General features: G+C 49.0%; 1 long non-coding RNA gene across 1 annotated transcript in view; it reads right to left on the bottom strand.

Moving 5' to 3' along the window:
• Window positions 1-13,777: 13,777 nt before the first annotated feature.
• LOC146808810 (uncharacterized) overlaps window positions 13,778-21,576 on the bottom strand; it is a 77,789-nt gene continuing 69,990 nt past the window's right edge. The window contains exon 3 of the long non-coding RNA XR_014966264.1: window positions 13,778-15,532. This is a non-coding gene — a long non-coding RNA (uncharacterized LOC146808810). The remainder of the gene's footprint in view (window positions 15,533-21,576) is intronic.

Below are 21,576 nucleotides of genomic sequence, written 5' to 3'. Positions count from 1 at the left end.
GGGGTGGCAGAGTGGGCTAAAGAACGGTGATGGATCAAACACAGATCTGTTGACTGGGTGTGAGTGTTTGATTGGTTCTGATGCTCTGTCCATCACCACCCCCTTTTGTACCGCTTTGTTCGCCATAAGTTGGCAGGGTATGCTCAGACGTGAGTCCTTTGCTCACTTTGCCACTGGATTCAAGCAAGCCTAGCTGAAGACGGCTGAAATGCCAGAAACCGGTCCTAGGAAGCTTGTTTCCGGTCCAGGAAAGGCATGGCTTGGCAGTTCGGGCTGGACTGTTCCCTAGAGGCACAGGGTCCGACTGATTTGCATATGACCATGTCTGAACTGGGGTGGCAGAGTGGGCTAAAGAACGGTGATGGATCAAACCCAGATCTGTTGACTGGGTGTGAGTGTTTGATTGGTTCTGATGCTGCGTCTATCACCACCCCCTTTTGTACCGCTTTGTTCGCCATAAGTTGGCAGGGTATGCTCAGACGTGAGTCCCTTGCTCACTTTGCCACTGGATTCAAGCAAGCCTGGCTGAAGACGGCTGAAATGCCAGAAACCGGTCCTAGGAAGCTTGTTTCCGGTCCAGCAAAGGCATGGCTTGGCAGTTCGGGCTGGACTGTTCCCATGAGGCACAGGGTCAGACTGATTTGCATATGGCCATGTCTGAACTGGGGTGGCAGAGTGGGCTAAAGAACGGTGATGGATCAAACCCACATCTGTTGACTGGGTGTGAGTGTTTGATTGGTTCTGATGCTCCGTCCATCACCACCCCCTTTTGTACCGCTTTGTTCGCCATAAGTTGGCAGGGTATGCTCAGACGGGAGTCCCTTGCTCACTTTGCCACTGGATTCAAGCAAGCCTGGCTGAAGACAGCTGAAATGCCAGGAACCGGTCCGAGGAAGCTTGTTTCCGGTCCAGGAAACGCATGGCTTGGCAGTTCGGGCTGGACTGTTCCCATGAGGCACAGGGTCAGACTGATTTGCATATGGCCATGTCTGAACTGGGGTGGCATAGTGGGCTAAAGAACGGTAATGGATCAAACCCAGATCTGTTGACTGGGTGTGAGTGTTTGATTGGTTCTGATGCTCCGTCCATCACCACCCCCTTTTGTACCGCTTTGTTCGCCATAAGTTGGCAGGGTATGCTCAGACGTGAGTCCCTTGCTCACTTTGCCACTGGATTCAAGCAAGCCTGGCTGAAGATGGCTGAAATGCGAGAAACCGGTCCTAGGAAGCTTGTTTCCGGTCCAGGAAAGGCATGGCTTGGCAGTTTGGGCTGGACTGTTCCCATGAGGCACAGGGTCAGACTGATTTGCATATGGCCATGTCTGAACTGGGGTGGAAGAGTGGGCTAAAGAACGGTGATGGATCAAACCCGGATCTGTTGACTGGGTGTGTGTGTTTGATTGGTTCTGATGCTCCGTCCATCACCACCCCCTTTTGTACCGCTTTGTTCGCCATAAGTTGGCAGGGTATGATCAGATGTGAGTCCTTTGCTCCCTTTGCCACTGGATTCAAGCAAGCCTGGCTGAAATGCCAGAAACCGGTCCTAGGGAGTTTGTTTTCGGTCCAGGGAAGGCATGGCTTGGCAGTTCGGGCTGGACTGTTCCCATGAGGCACAGGGTCAGACTGATTTGCATATGGCCATGTCTGAACTGGGGTGGCAGAGTGGGCTAAAGAACGGTGATGGATCAAACTCGGATCTGTTGACTGGGTGTGAGAGTTTGATTGGTTCTGATGCTCCGTCCATCACCACCCCCTTTTGTACCGCTTTGTTCGCCATAAGTTGGCAGGGTATACTCAGACGTGAGTCCCTTGCTGACTTTGCCACTGGATTCAAGCAAGCCTGGCTGAAGACGGCTGAAATGCGAGAAACTGGTCCTAGGAAGCTTGTTTTCGGTCCAGGGAAGGCATGGGTTGGCAGTTCGGGCTGGACTGTTCCCATGAGGCACAGGGTCAGACTGATTTGCATATGGCCATGTCTGAACTGGGGTGGCAGAGTGGGCTAAAGAACGGTGATAGATCAAACCCAGATCTGTTGACTGGGTGTGAGTGTTTGATTGGTTCTGATGCTCCGGCCATCACCACCCCCTTTTGTACCGCTTTGTTCGCCATAAGTTGGCAGGGTATACTCAGACGTGAGTCCCTTGCTCACTTTGCCACTGGATTCAAGTAAGTCTGGCTGAAGACGGCTGAAATGCCAGAAACCGGTCCTAGGAAGCTTGTTTCCGGTCCAGGAAAGGCATGGCTTGGCAGTTCGGGCTGGACTGTTCCCATGAGGCACAGGGTCAGACTGATTTGCATATGGCCATGTCTGAACTGGGGTGGCAGAGTGGGCTAAAGAACGGTTATGGATCAAACCCAGATCTGTTGACTGGGTGTGAGTGTTTGATTGGTTCTGATGCTCCGTCCATCACCACCCCTTTTGTACCGCTTTGTTCGCCATAAGTTGGCAGGGTATGCTCAGACGTGGGATCCCTTGCTCATTTTGCCACTGGATTCAAGCAAGCCTGGCTGAAGACGGCTGAAATGCCAGAAACCGGTCCTAGTAAGCTTGTTTTCGGTCCAGGGAAGGCATGGCTTGGCAGTTCGGGCTGGACTGTTCCCATGAGGCATAGGGTCAGACTGATTTGCATATGGTCATGTCTGAACTGGGGTGGCAGTGTGGGCTAAAGAACGGTGATAGATCAAACCCAGATCTGTTGACTGGGTGTGAGTGTTTGATTGATTCTGATGCTCCGTCCATCACCACCCCCTTTTGTACCGCTTTGTTCGCCATAAGTTGGCAGGGTATGCTCAGACGTGAGTCCCTTGCTCACTTTGACACTGGATTCAAGCAAGCCTGGCTGAAGACGGCTGAAATGCCAGAAACCGGTCCTAGGAAGCTTGTTTCCGGTCCAGGAAAGGCATGGCTTGGCAGTTCGGGCTAGACTGTTCCCATGAGGCACAGGGTCAGTCTGATTTGCATATGACCATGTCTGAACTGGGGTGGCAGAGTGGGCTAAAGAATGGTGATGGATCAAACCCAGATCTGTTGACTGGGTGTGAGTGTTTGATTGGTTCTGATGCTCAGTCTATCACCACCCCCTTTTGTACCACTTTGTTCGCCATAAGTTGGCAGGGTATGCTCAGACGTGAGTACCTTGCTCACTTTGCCACTGGATTCATGCAAGCCTGGCTGAAGATGGCTGAAATGCCAGAAACCGGTCCTAGGAAGCTTGTTTCCGGTCCAGGAAAGGCATGGCTTGGTAGTTCGGGCTGGACTGTTCCCATGAGGCAGAGGTTCAGACTGATTTGCATATGGCCATGTCTGAACTGGGGTGGCAGAGTGGGCTAAAGATCGGTAATGGATCAAACCCAGATCTGTTGACTGGGTGTGAGTGTTTGATTGGTTCTGATGCTCCGTCCATCACCACCCCCTTTTGTACCACTTTGTTCGCCATAAGTTGGCAGGGTATGCTCAGACGTGAGTCCCTTGCTCACTTTGCCACTGGATTCAAGCAAGCCTGGCTGAAGACGCCTGAAATGCCAGAAACCGGTCCTAGGAAGCTTGTTTCCGGTCTAGGAAAGGCATGGCTTGGCAGTTCGGGCTGGACTGTTCCCATGAGGCACAGGGTCAGACTGATTTGCATATGGCCATGTCTGAACTGGGGTGGCAGAGTGGGCTAAAGAACGGTGATAGATCAAACCCAGATCTGTTGACTGGGTGTGAGTGTTTGATTGGTTCTGATGCTCCGTCCATCACCACCCCCTTTTGTACTGCTTTGTTCGCCATAAGTTGGCAGGGTATGCTCAGACGTGAGTTCCTTGCTCACTTTGCCACTGGATTCAAGCAAGCCTGGCTGAAGACGGCTGAAATGCCAGAAACCAGTCCTAGGAAGCTTGTTTCCGGTCTAGGAAAGGCATGGCTTGGCAGTTCGGGCTGGACTGTTCCCATGAGGCACAGGGTCAGACTGATTTGCATACGGCCATGTCTGGACTGGGGTGGCAGAGTGGGCTGAAGAACGGTGATGGATCAAACCCAGATCTGTTGACTGGGTGTGAGTATTTGATTGGTTCTGATGCTCCGTCCATCACCACCCCCTTTTGTACCGCTTTGTTCGCCATAAGTTGGCAGGGTATGCTCAGACGTGAGTTCCTTGCTCACTTTGCCACTAGATTAAAGCAAGCCTGGCTGAAGACGGCTGAAATGCCAGAAACCGGTCCTAGGAAGCTTGTTTCCGGTCCAGGAAAGGCATGGCTTGGCAGTTCGGGCTGGACTGTTCCCATGAGGCACAGGGTCAGACTGATTTGCATATGGCCATGTCTGAACTGGGGTGGCAGAGTGGGCTAAAGAACGGTGATGGATCAAACCCAGATCTGTTGACTGGGTGTGAGTGTTTGATTGGTTCTGATGCTCCGTCCATCACCACCCCCTTTTGTACCGCTTTGTTTGCCATAAGTTGGCAGGGTATGCTCAGACGTGAGTCCCTTGCTCACTTTGCCACTGGATTCAAGCAAGCCTGGCTGAAGACGGCTGAAATGCCAGAAACCGGTTCTAGGAAGCTTGTTTCCGGTCCAGGAAAGGCATGGCTTGGCAGTTCGGGCTGGACTGTTCCCATGAGGCACAGGGTCAGACTGATTTGCATATGGCCATGTCTGAACTGGGGTGGCAGAGTGGGCTAAAGAACGGTGATGGATCAAACCCAGATCTGTTGACTGGGTGTGAGTGTTTGATTGGTTCTGATGCTCCGTCCATCACCACCCCCTTTTGTAGCGCTTTGTTCGCCATAAGTTGGCAGGGTATGCTCAGACGTGAGTCCCTTGCTCACTTTGCCACTGGATTCAAGCAAGCCTGGCTGAAGACGGCTGAAATGCCAGAAACCGGTCCTAGGAAGCTTGTTTCCGGTCCAGGAAAGGCATGGCTTGGCAGTTCGGGCTGGACTGTTCCCATGACGCACAGGGTCAGACTGATTTGCATATGGCCATGTCTGAACTGGGGTGGCAGAGTGGGCTAAAGAACGGTGATGGATCAAACCCGGATCTGTTGACTGGGTGTGAGTGTTTGATTGGTTCTGATGCTCCGTCCATCACCACCCCCTTTTGTACCGCTTTGTTCGCCATAAGTTGGCAGGGTATGCTAAGACGTGAGTCCCTTGCTCACTTTGCCACTGGATTCAAGCAAGCCTGGCTGAAGACGCCTGAAATGCCAGAAACCGGTCCTAGGAGGCTTGTTTCCAGTCCAGGAAAGGCATGGCTTGACAGTTTGGGCTGGACTGTTCCCATGAGGCACAGGGTCAGACTGATTTGCATATGGTCATGTCTGAACTGGGGTGGCAGAGTGGGCTAAAGAACGGTGATGGATCAAACCCAGATCTGTTGACAGGGTGTGAGTGTTTGATTGGTTCTGATGCTCCGTCCATCACCACCCCCTTTTGTACCGCTTTGTTCGCCATAAGTTGGCAGGGTATGCTCAGACGTGAGTCCCTTGCTCACTTTGCCACTGGATTCAAGCAAGCCTGGCTGAAGACGGCTGAAATGCCAGAAACCGGTCCTAGGAAGCTTGTTTTCGGTCCAGGGAAGGCATGGCTTGACAGTTCGGGCTGGACTGTTCTTATGAGGCACAGGGTCAGACTGATTTGCATATGGCCATGTCTGAACTGGGGTGGCAGAGTGGGCTAAAGAACGGTGATGGATCAAACCCGGATCTGTTGACTGGGTGTGAGTGTTTGATTGGTTCTGATGCTCCGTCCATCACCACCCCCTTTTGTACCGCTTTGTTTGCCATAAGTTGGCAGGGTATGCTCAGACGTGAGTCCCTTGCTCACTTTGCCACTGCATTCAAGCAAGCCTGGCTGAAGACGGCTGAAATGCCAGAAACTGGTCCTAGGAAGCTTGTTTTCAGTCCAGGGAAGGCATGGCTTGGCAGTTCGGGCTGGACTGTTCCCATGAGGCACAGGGTTAGACTGATTTGCATATGGCCATGTCTGAACTGGGGTGGCAGAGTGGACTAAAGAACGGTGATGGATCAAACCCGGATCTGTTGACTGGGTGTGAGTGTTTGATTGGTTCTGATGCTCCGTCCATCACCACCCCCTTTTGTATCACTTTACGGTTGTAGGCTCTGGCCTCGTTAGCTCTTTTCAGACTGACTTTGAAGAATTCCCGGCTTAATTCCAATTAATTTTCTCCAGTGTATGCTGAGGATTCCCACTGCTGTGGTTCCTCATTTGCAGCATTCTTGTCCTGTTCATGCTTCTCCGCAACAGATTCTCCTTTGGACGGTGCTCTGCAACTGGCATCGCTCCAGCATTACCATGAGCGTATGAATCATATCTTGGGAATGCTTCCATTCTGGATCTTGATTGGTCTTTGACATTTCAGCCTGCCTGGTTTTACCTGCGTTCAACCCGTGTTCCGTTGCATTTGGTGTCCCTTCGATTGGGCACTGGACAAATGCTTGGGTTTGTAGACTTCCACTGCCTTACACTGCTAGAGTCCCTTAGCGACCCATTTTCAGAACTGTCCTTTGGGCCTGCATCTCCTACACCATGCAAGCTTTGAGCTTTTGGCCTACGAGGAACCGTGAGCATCGGCGCATGGATCACAAAATACAGGCTCTATTAACAAGGATGCAAGTTGCCCGGTAACTACCTCAGCATCAGACCTTATGACTTGGGCTGTTGACCAATCATAATGTGCGGAGTCGGATTCCTTTATGGAGTCTTTGCCATATGAAATGGCGGGTAACATAATAGATTTTTCCGAAACACCTTCATTCGATGATTTTTCTAAATTGACTTGCTTCTGATTTAAGTTTTTAGTCATTAACATTTCTGAAAAAAATGCTTGGGCATGTGTACTTTCTAATTTTATTTGGCATACCTAGTGTCCTTCATAGTGCAATTATCCTGACCAAAGGAAGGGTGTTCTTTTGTTTCCTGCATGGCCCACTGTAGTTTTCCATAGGTTAGCCTAACTGTGCATGTTGTAGACCTGATTTTCTTTTGCACATGTTACTATATAAACACGCTTGCTTTTGTGCCACACTGTACTTTCACACAGAACCTGGATATGTTTTCACATTCGGTTTATTTCATGGGATTTAGTCTGAGCACCACCGACAAACCACAATGTCCCTCGTTATTGTTTCTGGCCAGGCACTAGCACCTAAACATAACACAAGAATGCAGTTATTTATGTGCACACATGTCCGATCATATAGCTGAGCACGAGACAAAAACAGACATGGAGAGAGTTCTGAGACAAAAGCACTGCGTCTGCTGAGATATAGCACATCTAACAGTGTATGCTAAGGTATGGGGTCTTCCAGTAATCCTAGAGATCTTTTATATATAATCACCTAGCTTTAATAGCAGGTGAATGGGTATGGGTCTCTGTCCTATAAAATGACAGCAGTTTTCATGGTATATGGATTATTAACCAGTATTTTTATTATGCATTTGTTTTCTAATTGTGGAAAATATACTGCATTTCAGAGCATGATAGCTTAAATAAATATTCTAAACTTCGTGTCTTCTAGTTATCTTATTGTGGACGACGGAGAGAGCGAAAGGGTGTGTCCTGTTACCGTGATCCTTGAGAGGGTCGAAAGTGTTGTGTTCTGGGGTGCCAATTCACTTGTTGCTCTCATAAGGTTAGGAAAGCAAGTGAGGCACTATAGCTAGTTGGGCTATGGCTCATAGATACTGAGGTGGTATGGTGACTCAGTCCCTACATACTAATGTTCTACTGTCCCAAGCATAGTTCTGTTTCAGGGCAGAATCCCTCTAACAGTGCAGCTTGAGTTCAATGGCACAGCGAGTGGGGGTCCCTTGTGTTGACAGCTTGGGTCCAACTGCACAATGAGCACGGGTCCCTTGTGTGGACAGCTTGAGTCCATAAGGCACAGTGAGCACGGGTCCCTTGTGTGGACAGCTTGGAACCAACTGCACAGTGAGCACAGGTCCCTTGTGTGGACAGCTTGGATCCAACAGCACAGTGAGAACGGGTCCCTTGTGTGGACAGCTTGGATCCAACGGCACAGTGAGCACGGGTCCCTTGTGTGGACAGCCAGGGTCCATCGGCACAGTGAGCACGGGTCCCTTGTGTGGACAGCTTGGGTCCAACAGCACAGTGAGCACGGGTCCCTTGTGCTCACAGCTTGGGACCAACAGCACAGTGAGCACGGGTCCCTTGTGAGGATAGCTTGGGTCCAACAGCACAGTGTGCACGGGTCCCTTGTGTGGACAGCTTGGGTCCAACAGCACAGTGAGCACATGGTCCTTGTGTGGGCAGCTAGATTCCAATGGCACACTGAGCATGGGTCCCTTGTGTGAGCAGCTTGGGTCCAACAGAACAGTGAGCGTGGGTCCCTTGTGTGTACAGCTTGGTTCCAACAGTACAATGAACAGATGGTCCTAGTGTGGGCAGCTTGATTACAATGGCACACAGTGAGCACGGGTCCCTTATGTGGACAGCTTGGGTCCAATGGCACAGTGAGCACAGGTCCCTTGTGTGGACAGCTTGGGTCCAACGGCACAGTGAGCACATGGTCCTTGTGTGGACATAGCAGCCCTCTTACTAAGAAAACAAAATAACCTAGGAGGCTTGGGGATTTGTATATCATCTGTCGAGAAAATAACTGAACATTTAAAGGTCACAGACACTTAACAGGATATGACCTACTGGAGAAGAGGATACACATGACCGTGCACAGCTCCTACTGCATTGTCGTACCCTGCAGAAGATCTCGATTAGCTATGGAAGAGGGGCTTTAGATGCTGTAAGCATGCCTTCCATACTCGTCTCAGTCCTGTCTCACAATATTCCTGGCAGATGCGGCTTTGATATTCATTCAATAAGAATTTTATTGAAATTTATAGAGAAGAACGGAAAAAACAGTGCAAATGAATGATACAATCATAAGCTGGATTGCGTGCAAGAGACTGCCATAAGAGGAGACATAGTTTGGTATCATGTCCCAATGCAAGCAGATAGTCAGAATGCATATACCGGTGGCATAGGATACTGTGGCTAGTGCATCCTAGCCAGTGGTCATCGGCGGGTACACAGCAGACTGCCCAGGTGAATCTTAGTATCAGAGAATGATATATGTACAGAAAGGACTATAACAAGGTGGTATCCAATTCAAAGTAAAAGAAAAAACCAAGACAAAGCAAGAGAACGGTAGGTAGGAAGGAGGGGAGGTAATGGACAGTATATAGCAACGCAGTCCGCCACTTCAGTAAATCCTAGAGTGACATTCAGGGCACTTGCATCCTATCTGGAATCTTTCACTTTGTATCAATCAAACATGTAGCCAGGGAATCCATCATAAAATAGGTTTGTTGAAAACGTGTAAGGTGTTAAGTAGGAACTCCATGTACTGTTGGAGGTACAGAGATCACAAAGGTTTACTTTTCTGTAAGTACTCGTCAAAGCAAAGTCTTGATCTGGGAATTGAATGGAATTTAGAATACATTTGTTATCCGCATTTCTAGTGTATCAGAGCAGTTTACTCCTTAAATGGTACTACGGTTCTATAGAGTATGATTTCCATTCCATCATTATCACCTTGACCAGACCTCCCCCCACCATGGACAATAAGTCGAGGAGAAGCAAGGTCCTTGACCCCGCTCCCCCTTGTTGTCCGGAGCAGCAGGTCTACGCCTGCCGAGCTATGCCCGACAGCCTTCAGCACTCCGCCTCGTTCTCCCGCCTTTGCTGAATTTTGTGCTGCTCCTACCTCTTTTCCACTGACTCCTGCCTCATTTCTCCATTACCATAAACACAGTCCTTTCATCTCCTTCTACTGCTTTCCCCCTGTTTCTTCTGTCTGATCATTTTTCTACCTCTCCGACTATTGTTTAATACTGCCTTTTTCCGCCTTCTACAGCTCCCATTTTTCTTCTGCTTGTTAGATCCTTTCTGCTCAATTTTTCACTTCTCCTGCCCGTTCTGCCACCTTGCTGGGTTCCCACTTCCTGACTCCTACAAGCCCTACCCATCAACACCCAGTGCCCCAGCCTTCTCCCATGATCTATTTAATTGAGGCCGCAGCGTGGCCAGCGCAAAGGCAGGACCACGCTCAGCGCCCGGACCCCCAGGCTCTCCCACCCACCGCAGATACACCACTTCCCAGCTCCGAGCCCTGGAACCCAGACTCCACGACAACTGCTGCACCTCTCCTTGATCAACAATAGGACCTTTCACATGCCTGCGCGGCCTCTTCTCCTGCAACTCCAGAGCACCTGCACGCATAGCAACCTTCACCATGCCGAACATGACTGTGTAATCAACTCAACTTCCACCTCCTCCACACACGATAACTCTGCAAGCACGCCACTGAAATCTGGGACATCATCACCACGCTCAACCCCCGACATCACCTTCCTCATCGAGCCTGGCTCAGCCCTGTATCAGCTCCCGACATCATCGCCTTAGCAACACCCAATGGTTACAAGGTAGCACACCGGGACTGCATCAACAAACACCACCCTACAGCTACCATGTAACACCTCAATTTCAACCTCTAAAAAGATGGCGAATCCACCATCAAGGGCACCCTTGCTTACAGACCTCTTGGCCTCGCCCCAACTTCGGCAATGCCATTCCCAACTTAATCGCCATGCTCGCCATTGACTCCAAGGACCACATCTCCTTCAGTGACCTACATTTCCATCTCAACTACACCAACCTCCTCAAAAACATGATCATCAGCCTCTTACAACTAGTCACCAGCCCCACACACAACGCAGGGCAGGGCACACACTTGAACCCATCTTCACATCCAGTCAAGTACAGCCATTTCACCAAACTCACTTGGACAGACCACAACATAGTCTACCTAGTCATCACCAACCCCCTCCCCAGTGCCACCCCAGCACCCAACACCACAGCTGGAGCAAAGTGTCAGAGAGCCAGTGGACTGACGCCCTCACCACTTCACACCCCGACACCGCACCCAACCTATAAAAAGCGGTCAAGAATTTCACCATCTGGATCACCAACCGTGGCAATAGAGTCACCCCCATCAAGCCCAGTAAACACAAAAGATCCACCAAAAAGGTCAGATGGTACACCAGAGCTAAGAACTAGAAAAAATGCATGCAAGCAACTAGAAAGAAAATAGTGCCCTAGTAAGGAATTCGCAGACAGCCACCTTCAAGACAAATGCCCTGGCGGACTGCATCGAAGCCAGCTCCAAACGCAGCAAAGAACTCTTCAACATTGTCAGAGTTTTCTCCAAACCCTCAGCCTTGGAAAACATCAATCACCCTTTCCCAGGAACTTTGCGACACCCTAGCGGACTTCTTCCATAACAAGATCTCCACCATCTACAAGAACTTTGAACCCCAGCACACCCCTTCTGACCTCTTTGGCCATCCCCCTCCCACTGAAGCATGACCAGACCGTACACACCACCTGGTACCATATTACCACACAGAACACCACAGCAAATCATGAACTCAGCCCACTCAGGAGCCCCCCTCAGGACCCCTTCCCTCACCACATCTTCATCATTGGGAGAAAGAAGATCAGCAGCAAGCTCATCACCCCGTTCAACAACTGCATCGCCACCATCACCACCTTACCCGATGAATGGAAACATGCAAATGTCAAAACCTTCAAGAAACCGTCCGGCCCCAGCAAACTCAAAAACTACCACCGACCGCATCTCTCAGGTCCCCTTCCCCACCAAAGTACATGAAAAAAACATTAACAGCCAACACCTGAAGAACCACCAACTTCTGGACATCCCAATACGGATTCTGCACCAACCACAGCACCCAAACCACCCTTATCGGTGACTACATAAGAACCCCCCTTGACTGACGAGAGATGGCGGCCCAGATCCTCCTGAACCTTTCAGGAGGGTTCGGCAGTGTCCCATCACACCCTCATCAAATGGCTTCACCACATCAGAATCCAAGAAGGTGCCCTCGAGTGGATCGCCTCTTTCATCACCGGAATAATCCAGTGAGTCCAGCTACTTCCATTCACCTCAGAAGTACATCATCTGCGGCATTCCTCAAGGCTCATCCCTCAGCCCCACTCAGTTCAACACCTACATGACCCCCTTGGCCAACATAGTCAGAACCCATGGATTAAACATCATATCCTACTACGCAGATGACACCCAGTTCATCCTTTCGCACTAAGAAGATCTGACCACCATGAGAGCAAACTTCCGCAGGTGTATGACAAGCGTCGCCAACTAGATGAAAGACAACTACCTGAAACTCAACATACACAAGACGGAAGTGCTGGTCTTTGGCAACAACACCTCTCTGTGGAACTACTTCTGGTGGCCCCTGAAACTAGGACCCTCTCCCACTCTGACAGACTACGTTCAAATTCTCTGCGTCATACTGGATAGCAGACTCACCATGAAAACCCAGATAAACGCAGTCTCATCCGCCTGCTTCCTCACTCTTCCCGTGCTCCAGAAAAATCTTCAAATTGCTCCCTATCAACACTAGACATACCGGCATTCAAGCCTGGACTATGGCAACGCACTCTGTGCAGGAATCACCACTAACCTCCTGAAGAGACTGCAAACCATACAGAACTTCGGAGTCAGACTCATCCGTAACCTTCCCAAATGGACCTACATCATCCCTTACCTCAAGAAATTACACTGGCTCCCCCACACAGAAGAGATGTCAATTCAAGATGCTGATCCACACCTACAAGGCCCTGAACAACAAAGGACCAGCCTATACCAACCACCGCTTGAACTTCCACCAATCCTCCAGATGCCTACGCTCCGCATCTGCCAAAGTAACAGAAAAGGATGTTCCTTTTCCTACCGCGAGACAAAATCCTGGAAGGATCTCCCCCTGCACATCCAGAACTGAGTCTCTCACCTGGAATTCCGGATGGCACTCAAGATCTGCCTGTTCAATGTAGCTCACCTAAGGCAGCAATAACCTCATTACCTGGATTACCTCTCGGTGATTAGCCACGCTTCATAAATCCCACTTGAACTGAATTGAGTCAAGAGTAGGTAGGATAGACGAAACTGAGTGTGCAAAAATGCCTAGATGTTTTCATCTTAAACTGGGCTAGAGGTGGGTTTATGTTGGTGCTGGTCATGGAGCTTTGTGAGAACCTTCTACAGCTGGCCTGTAAGAAGTTATAACTTGTGATTAGTACTGACAATGTGTGCTAAAGATGGGAAACATGTCAATGGCATTTCTGTGTGATGTGCCCAGGAAGGGTTAAGCATGTGCAAGCCTGTTGTCCTTATAGCAGGGCTGAATAAAGACCTACCATGGGTGGGTCTCAGAAGATACATAGCGGGACATTGGGGTGGCTATCCATGGAGGACTGTGTTGGATGTTCTGTATGAAACATCAAACTGGGATGAATGACTGATATGGACTTCTTTTCTCTAAAAAGAAAAGTGCCACAGAAGCGATAAATGTACAAGGACTGGCAAGAATTAGTCCCTCAAAAGGCCATGTTTTTATGAGTAGGTTTGACTCTCCAGAATGACAGCCGGGGGCGTATCATAATTTGGAAGAGGTCATGACCATGCATTGGCTACAGTGGGAGCCATTGTTTGCTTCAGTGGATGTGGTAGTGGGCGCAGCCTTGAACAGAATGGTTGGTCTTGGACTGGAAGGGCACGGCCTTTGAAGCTTTGAGTGTCCCTGGAAGATAGTTACTGTCAGTGATGTGGAAAGTTCGAGACTGCATGTGATCCTACAGATGTAGAGCGAAAGAGACGTCATCAAAAGTCAGGAAGCGAGAAGTAACTACACAATTCTTTCAAGATGGAAAAACAACAAAAGCAGTGCTGCACTCTCGACTTTACTGAGATTTAAACTAAGTACAATTTTGTATCCCAGGGGTAGGAAAATCTAAGTATCCAATTTCCAAATACCCAAGCACCTTTTCCTCTAGAAGTGTTTTTCTGATCAACAGTTGCGCTTTCAAAAGGAAAACCAAATCCCAAACCTGGATATATTGGTTTCATATTTGTGTATGCTCATACGATAAACCTATTCAACTGATACCTTGCTTCACCACAAACACATATCTTGGTTATAAGCTATGTAAACAAATAACATACATGCAAATTAAATGATCTCAATAAGTTTTCGAATCACTATTACAGCGTGGTCGTGAACATAATGGGTCACTAGCATTGCCTCTCAAGTTGTCTACACATGCATCAATGGACATATTAAATTTGCATTCTTACTTAAATGAGAAGGAAAGAGAAGGTGTCTGCACCTGAGCAGAATTGTACCCCAAAAGTTAACACATTATACACCATATACCATCTAGGCCTGCGCTGGCCCATCGTACAGTGATATCAGCATGCACAGGTACCAACTGCTTAGTTGGAGCCCAAGTATTGCCTGGTTTATGGATGATGATGTACTTTTAAGGGCCATATCATCTCTCAGGGGCGTGACCAACTCTGGCCCATGTGTTACTTCGTTTAATGGCACTTGGTATCAGTCCTGAGTTTAATAGGGAGTACTCAATACGCTGAGAGAACATGTAAAGTCCCTAGCACCAGACATGTCCTCTACACCACACCAGGCCATGCTCGGCCACCATTTTGAAATTTTCCTTACAGTGCCTCCGCCACATGTTGGGTTCTTAAAGCACTGCCAACATTTTGATATGCCCTCTACCGTAGTTCTAGACATGACATGAAGCGTTTACTGTTCTTGGAGCTTTGCCAGCCACCTATGGTACCCCTGTAGCATGGCTTTTACGCCGCTGTCAACACTCTGCCACAGTCTTGATACAGTCTCTATGGCACCTCCATGGCATGCCACATGTAGTGTTCATGAAGATCAGCCACCATTTTGAACTCCTAGTGACACTCTGTGCATCGGAAAAGCTGGGCCCAGGCCTGCTGCCTCAGACTTCACCGCAGCGTGGGTGCCTGCATTTCACCCACTCTTCCTCAACTGCAGCCAGCCTGTTACTGCTGGACAGGAAGGGGCTCGCAGTGGGGTGTGTGACAGACCTGCCAAAATTCGATTTTGTGAATGCGACTGTGTCTGCCTAAGCTGGCACGGTGCTTGTAGCTCTTGTGGCAGTGGGAGCAAATATATAACTCCGTACTGGGTGACGCTGCCTGCATCCGGGCTGCCTCAACAATTGTCCTGTTGCCCTCAGTGTGGTGGTGGTGGTCCTTTATGGCACTGAAAGACTCCAGGTTCTCCCCACACTCAGTGCAGATGTAGTGCTCTTTGAAGCTGGACCCCAGCTTGGCAGCATCAGCAGACTCCCGAGAGGGCCTGCCATCTTGTCCAACCTCTGGGGGACTCTGTAGCACTGGCTTCTGATTCGCTCCATGGTGGCCTTGCTGGCTGCCATGGTACCGCTGGTGCATTTGAAGGCCTAGGGTTGTTTTGAAGACCCGGCTGCACTCCTTGCACTTGTGATCCCTGGATTTCGGCATCTCAAGGTCGTAGCTGATGGTCTCCAGAACTTTAAGCTTTGTTGATTAATTCGCTGGCCTGTCCCTCAGGCCCTCATGGTATACTGCTGGCTGGATGTGTGGTCAGACGCCTTGGTAAATAGATCTGTTGATAAAAAAATAAAAAATAAAGATTACATAGCTGCTTTATATCTGGATATATATATATTTAAAATGGTTAGCCTGAGTTAGTCTCTCAGTTCAGGGCAGCTACTCTGGGATTTCTGCTAAGTCACAGAGCTCGGAATTGAGTACAATGTGCTACAGTCATAAGGGCTCAATGGTAGTGCTGTTAGAAGCTACTTCTGAAGGTCACTTCGTCCTCTAAGAAGGGGTAGCCAGAGGTTGAAGAACAATAGTTACTTACCTGTAATCTGTGGTTCTCCAGTATTGGTGTCTTTCATAGATTCACATGCCTGAATCATTCCACGTCGTCGGAGTGGGAGTCCCACGGTACATAAAAAAGCAATAATTATGCATATAACAACCAAAAAACCCTGGTAACCTGAACCAGGAAGTAAAGTAGCCTAAGCTACAAGGGAAAAAACTTCCACAGCTATGACTATCACTGTCATTATATCCAGTCCAAACTGCAGCCAATCAGGCGACAGCACCCACCAGAATGTTCTCTTCAGAGGCTCAGGCTGTCAGATTTTCTCGCACAGGAGTGAAGCAATACATAATAGCCTAAAAAGCCTCTGAGGGGAGGTGGGCGGGTTGCATGTGAATCTATGAAAGACACCAATACTGGAGAACCACAGATTACAGGTAAGTAACTATTGTTCTTCTCCAGTATTTGGGGTGTCTTTCATAGATTCACATGCCTGAATCAGAGTAGATAGCAGTACATAACCTTATGCTCATAAGACGCTACTTTGTATCATAGCCCATATACATTATGAAACAGTATAACCATAGAGAAATACATGTGTGCTTCAACATATGTAAAACAATTTCAAGCCACAAATAGTATGGAAAAAAGAGTCTTATAAAAGCATAGCGGAGGAGGGAGAACAGAGGCTCACCTTATTTGAAAAGATTACGTAGAACAGCTTGTCCCACTGATCCATCCGCATCACTTGCAGCTTCCAAACAGTAGTGTCTGGTAAACGTATGGCAGCTGGACCATGTTGCCGCTTTACAGATCTGGTGAAGAGGCACACCGGCAAAAAGAGCTGTAGATGAAGAGATTGCTCTCGTAGAGTGTGCTCTTGGGGTCGCTTGCAATGGTCTTCCAGCTTGATCATGCCATAAACAAATTGCAGCCGAGATCCAGCGAGCTATGGTTGGCTTTGATACTGAATGGCCTTGACGTGGTTTGCCATATGCTACCAGGAGCTGGTCCGATTTGCGCAGTGGTGCTGTCCGCTGTAAGTAAAACTTCAGACATCTTTTGATGTCTAGGGAATGCAAGGCCCTTTCTGCAGCTGTTAGCGGATTTGGGAAGAAAGTTTTCAAAACTATGGGTTCATTAAGATGGAAATCCGTCGGGACCTTTGGCATAAATTTTGGATTAGTGCGCAGCACCACAGAATCAGATGTGAATTACAGAAAGGGCGGATGAACAGTGAACGCTTGGAGATCACTAACCCTTCTTGTAGAAGTTAGAGCCAATAATAAAGAAACCTTCCAAGAAAGGAACTTTAGATCCGCCTTGTGGATGGGCTCGAAAGGATGCCGCATTAGTTGTGAAAGCACTATATTAAGGTGCCAAGAAGGAGGTGGACGCCGAATAGGCGGGAACATCCTAAATAACCCCTTAAAAAATTGTTGGATGACTCTATTGGAATAGAGAGAGGTAATACCATCCTGCCGAAACCTTGAAATTGCAGCTAAGAACACCTTCAAAGTAGAGTGGGAAAGACCAGACCTCGCCAACTGTAGAAAGAAAGGCAGAATTTGTTCCGGTTTTGAGTGGATCGGATGGAGATTAACGGATTGACACCACATGCAAAACCTCTTCCACTTTAGTTTGTAGGTTGTAACAGTTGCTGGTGCTCGAGCATTGGCCAAAACCTCTTGGCAGTCTGGAGGGATATCTAGGTGTGCAAATTCAAGCTGTTGAGGAGCCATGCCGCTAATCTCAGCGATGCTGGGTCCGGATGACAAATTTGACCGTTCTGAAGGGTCAGAAGATGTGGAATTGGTCGAAACTGTATGGGCTCGGCCTCAGAGAGGAGGAGAAGTTCTGTGAACCAGTACTGGCGCGGCCACCTGGGAGCAATTAAAATCATGCGGCAAGGCTGTTGTTTGATCTTGCGCAGAACTCATGGAACCAACGGGATCGGTGGAAAGGCGTAAGCATATATTTGCGACCAATTCATCGAAAAGGCATTTCCCAGCGAGTCCTTGTGGGGAGCCCAACTTGCGAAGAATGGGCATTTGCGGTTCTGGCTGGTTGCAAAGAGGTCTAGATCGGGATGACCCCATTCGTGAAATACTTCCTCTAGGAATGGTTGGTGTAACTCCCATTCGTGATTCGAAGTTGTGGTTCTGCTGAGGGAATCCGCCAGAACATTCGTGATTCCTGGGACGTGAATGGCTTTGAGGTTGATCTTGTGGCGAATCGCCCAATCCCAAATCTCTTGCGCTTGCTGAGATAGGAGGGCTGACCTCGTCCCGCCTTGTTTCAAGTACTGCATACTTGTTGTATTGTCTGTTCTTACAAGTATGCATGCTCCTCGGATGATGGCCTGGAAGGATTTTAGAGCCAAGAATATGGCTCGCAATTCTAGCAGATTGATATGCCACTTTCTCTGTTCTAGAGTCCACCTGCCCTTGACTGTCATTCCTTGAAGGTGCGCTCCCCAACCCTCGAGGGATGCATCTGTGGTGACTGTGAAATCCGGCATTTCGACCAGAAATGGACAACCCTCTTTCAAGTGTTTCATCTGACCCCACCATTGAAAGGCGTCCCGCATTCGCGAGGTGATGTGAATGATATCCTCGAATGATCCTGTGGTCTGAAGCCATTGCAGATTGAGCTCCTCCTGCAACGGTCTCATTCTGTACCGACAGTTGGGAATGAGATGAATGCAAGACGAAATCATCCCTAGGAAGGATTTGTACACACGGACTGAAACGCACTCTTTTGAAAGTAGTGAGCGTGCAAGATTGCATAACTTGATTTGCCTTTCTTTTGACACAAAGGCTTTGGCCAGATCCGTGTCCAATGTCGCTCCTAGGAACGTTCTTCTTTGCGAAGGAGCTAGATGTGATTTCTCCAGATTTGTTGACAGACCCAGGGACTGGAAGAGTAAGAGGCATTTTTGAACATGCTCGGATGCTACCTTGGCGGAACTCGCCTTGATAAGGCAGTCGTCCAGGTACGGGAATATTTGAACTCCTTGCAGACGGAGATGCGCAGTCACTGGCGCTATGACCTTTGTGAAGTCTCTGGGTGCGGAACGGAGTCCAAATGGGAGGACTCTGAATTGAAAATCCCTGCCAGCCACTCTGAACCGTAGAAATTTTCTGTGCCCAGGTAGGATTGGTACATAAAAATAAGCGTCCTGCAGGTCGAGGGTGGCCATGTAATCTCCCATCGAAAGCAACTGCAGAATTTCTTGGAGCGTCAACATCCGGAAAGACATTTTCTTTAAAAATTTGTTGAGAGCGCGGAGGTCGAGAATTGGACGCCACTCTCCTGATTTTTTCCGGATGAGGAAAAACCTTGAATAAAAGCCCGTTCCCTTCTGTAGGAGAGGGACTTTTTCGATTGCTCCTTTTTGAATCATCAAATTTATTTGGGAAAAAAGCTCTTTGAGATGAGCAGGGGGTGGGAACTTGGGAGGAGAATTTGGCGGAATTTTCGTGAATTCCAGAGCATGGCCTCTGGATATTATATCTAATACCCACTTGTCTGTGGTAATCTTGGACCAATTTGAATAGAAGTGGGATATTTGACCTCCAATTCTTGTACGTGGTAACGGTAGAGATGGTGGCAGGTGGCTGAACTCATTGCTTCTTACCGGACTCTCGTCCGCGAAAGGACTGTTTCCTACGAGACTGCGAATATGGTTGATTTCGCTGTCCGTAATATTGCTGGCGATAATTCTGAGATCTTTGGCCAGATTGAGAGGTCTGAAAGGAACGCTGTTGGTTATAACCTCCCCTGCTAGAGAAGGATCCACGTCCTCTGGCTCCACGAAAGGTAGATTTTTTAAATTGCAGACTACCCAGGGACCTTGCCGTCTCCGTATCCTTCTTAATCGCCTGTAGTGCTTCATCCACATGTGCACCGAACAAGGATTCACCATCAAATGGCATGTCTATGATTTTAGACTGCACCTCCTGGCGAAAAGATGTTGACTTCAGCCAACCCTGCCTCCTCAGCACTGCAGCTCCTGCCAACTGCCTGAACCCAGTTGATGCCACATCCACTGCTGCATCAATGATCTCCGCTGATGCATACTCTCCTTCCTGCAGGATCTTTATGGCCTCGGATTTTGAAGGCTCCGGTAACATGTCGAGGAAAGGAGAGATGTCGGACCACATCTGGCGGTCGTATCTCCCTAAAATCGCCAGGGAGTTTGCAGCCCGAACTGTGGTTGCTGCCTTCGTGGACACCTTCTTTCCTATTGCGTCCAATCTTCTACCATCTCTATCAGGTGGAGCTGATATTGGCGTTGATGGATTTCTAGCCCGTCTCTGAGCCGCTTGCGCTATAACAGAGTCCGCCTTAGGTTGACCAATTAGGCATGCTGGTGAATTACTTGGGGCTCTATATTTCTTGTCCAGCCTTGGTAACACTGCTGGAAGAGAATTAGGGGTAGCCATCAGTCTCAATCCCTCCTTCCAAATAAAATCAATGATTGGGATTGCCCGAACCTGCATCCTTGGTTGGTCCTTAAAATCATACAGGAAGCAGTCATCCTCCTTTGTTTCCATGGGGATCAGGAATCTCTTGGTCGCTCTTTCAATAAGTGAATGGAAATTCCCAATGTCCACCGGGGGAGAGTCCACCGGAGCCGGAGCACTTGGAGAAGGAGTTTGTACCTGATAATTATCCCACTCCGACATGATAGACTGATCATCTACCTCTCCTTCCTCCCTTTCATCGTCTGTAACCTGCGATTGACGAGATGGCAACGGAGAAGGTGGTCTTGGTGACTGTAACGACGACAACTGTACTCTTGGCCTGGGTGTCGACGGAAGAGATTCCGCCGTTTCCGAAGGAGGGAAACGTCTATAGTAATCTTGCAACATATACTGCAGATTATCAAGCAGTTCCAATGGCATTTGACCAGACGGCACTGGTGCAGGAGGTGTCGGCTGTGGTTCCATATTAGGATCTTCGTACTGGTCATCATCATCATCCTCATCATCTTGATATTTGATGAGAAGCTCCGATGGACTCCTTGCAGTCCGAAATCTCTCATCTTCTTCGGAATCGTTATCCTCCAATTGTAAAAGTTGCGCCGGCAATTTTAGAGGCGATATAGCTTCTAAAGACGATCCTCTGCGCTGAAGAAGCGTAGTCGCTGTTGCCCTTTGATCAGACACGACAGACGACGGAGTCGCAGTCCACACCTGCATATCCATGCAGGTAGATAGAGGAGGTGGTGACAATCGCGTCGACGGAACCGACGACGGTGGTAATCCTGACGTTGAAGCCATTTTCGATGACGAGGCTGTTTTCGTCGACGAGATGGCAGTCGTCGACGACGGGACAATCTTCGCCGACAAGGGTGCTGACGACGGGGCACTCTTCGTCGACGAGGGCGTCTTCGTCGACGATGGCGTCGACGCGTCCATCTTCGTCGACGCATGGATCTTCGTCGACGAGGCATTCTTCGTCGACGGGGCAACTGTCGACGGCACCACAATCTTCGTCGACGGAGTAGGCGTCGACGAGGTAGTCTTCGTAGACGGAGCAACTTTCTTGCTTCTTACCGTCGACGGGACGGAGACGAGGGATGACACCTCCTTCGTCGACGAGATGGGTTTAACACTCACCGAGACCAGCGTCGACGGCGATGAAGCGGATGACATTATCATTGCAGGTCTCGGCGACGAGAATGTAATAGTCGATGTTGAAACCGCGTCGACGATAATAACCGTCGACGCCACTGCCGTCGACGGCGCCGTCGACGACGGCAATCTCACTTGAGGTAAATTCCTCTCAGGAAAACTTTTAGCTGGCAGATT

Source organism: Triturus cristatus, chromosome 7 (assembly GCF_964204655.1).
Source record: "Triturus cristatus chromosome 7, aTriCri1.1, whole genome shotgun sequence".
Lineage (NCBI taxonomy): Eukaryota > Metazoa > Chordata > Amphibia > Caudata > Salamandridae > Triturus > Triturus cristatus.
Note: the sequence above shows the minus strand (reverse complement) of the source record. Positions and strands in the feature narration are given on the sequence as shown.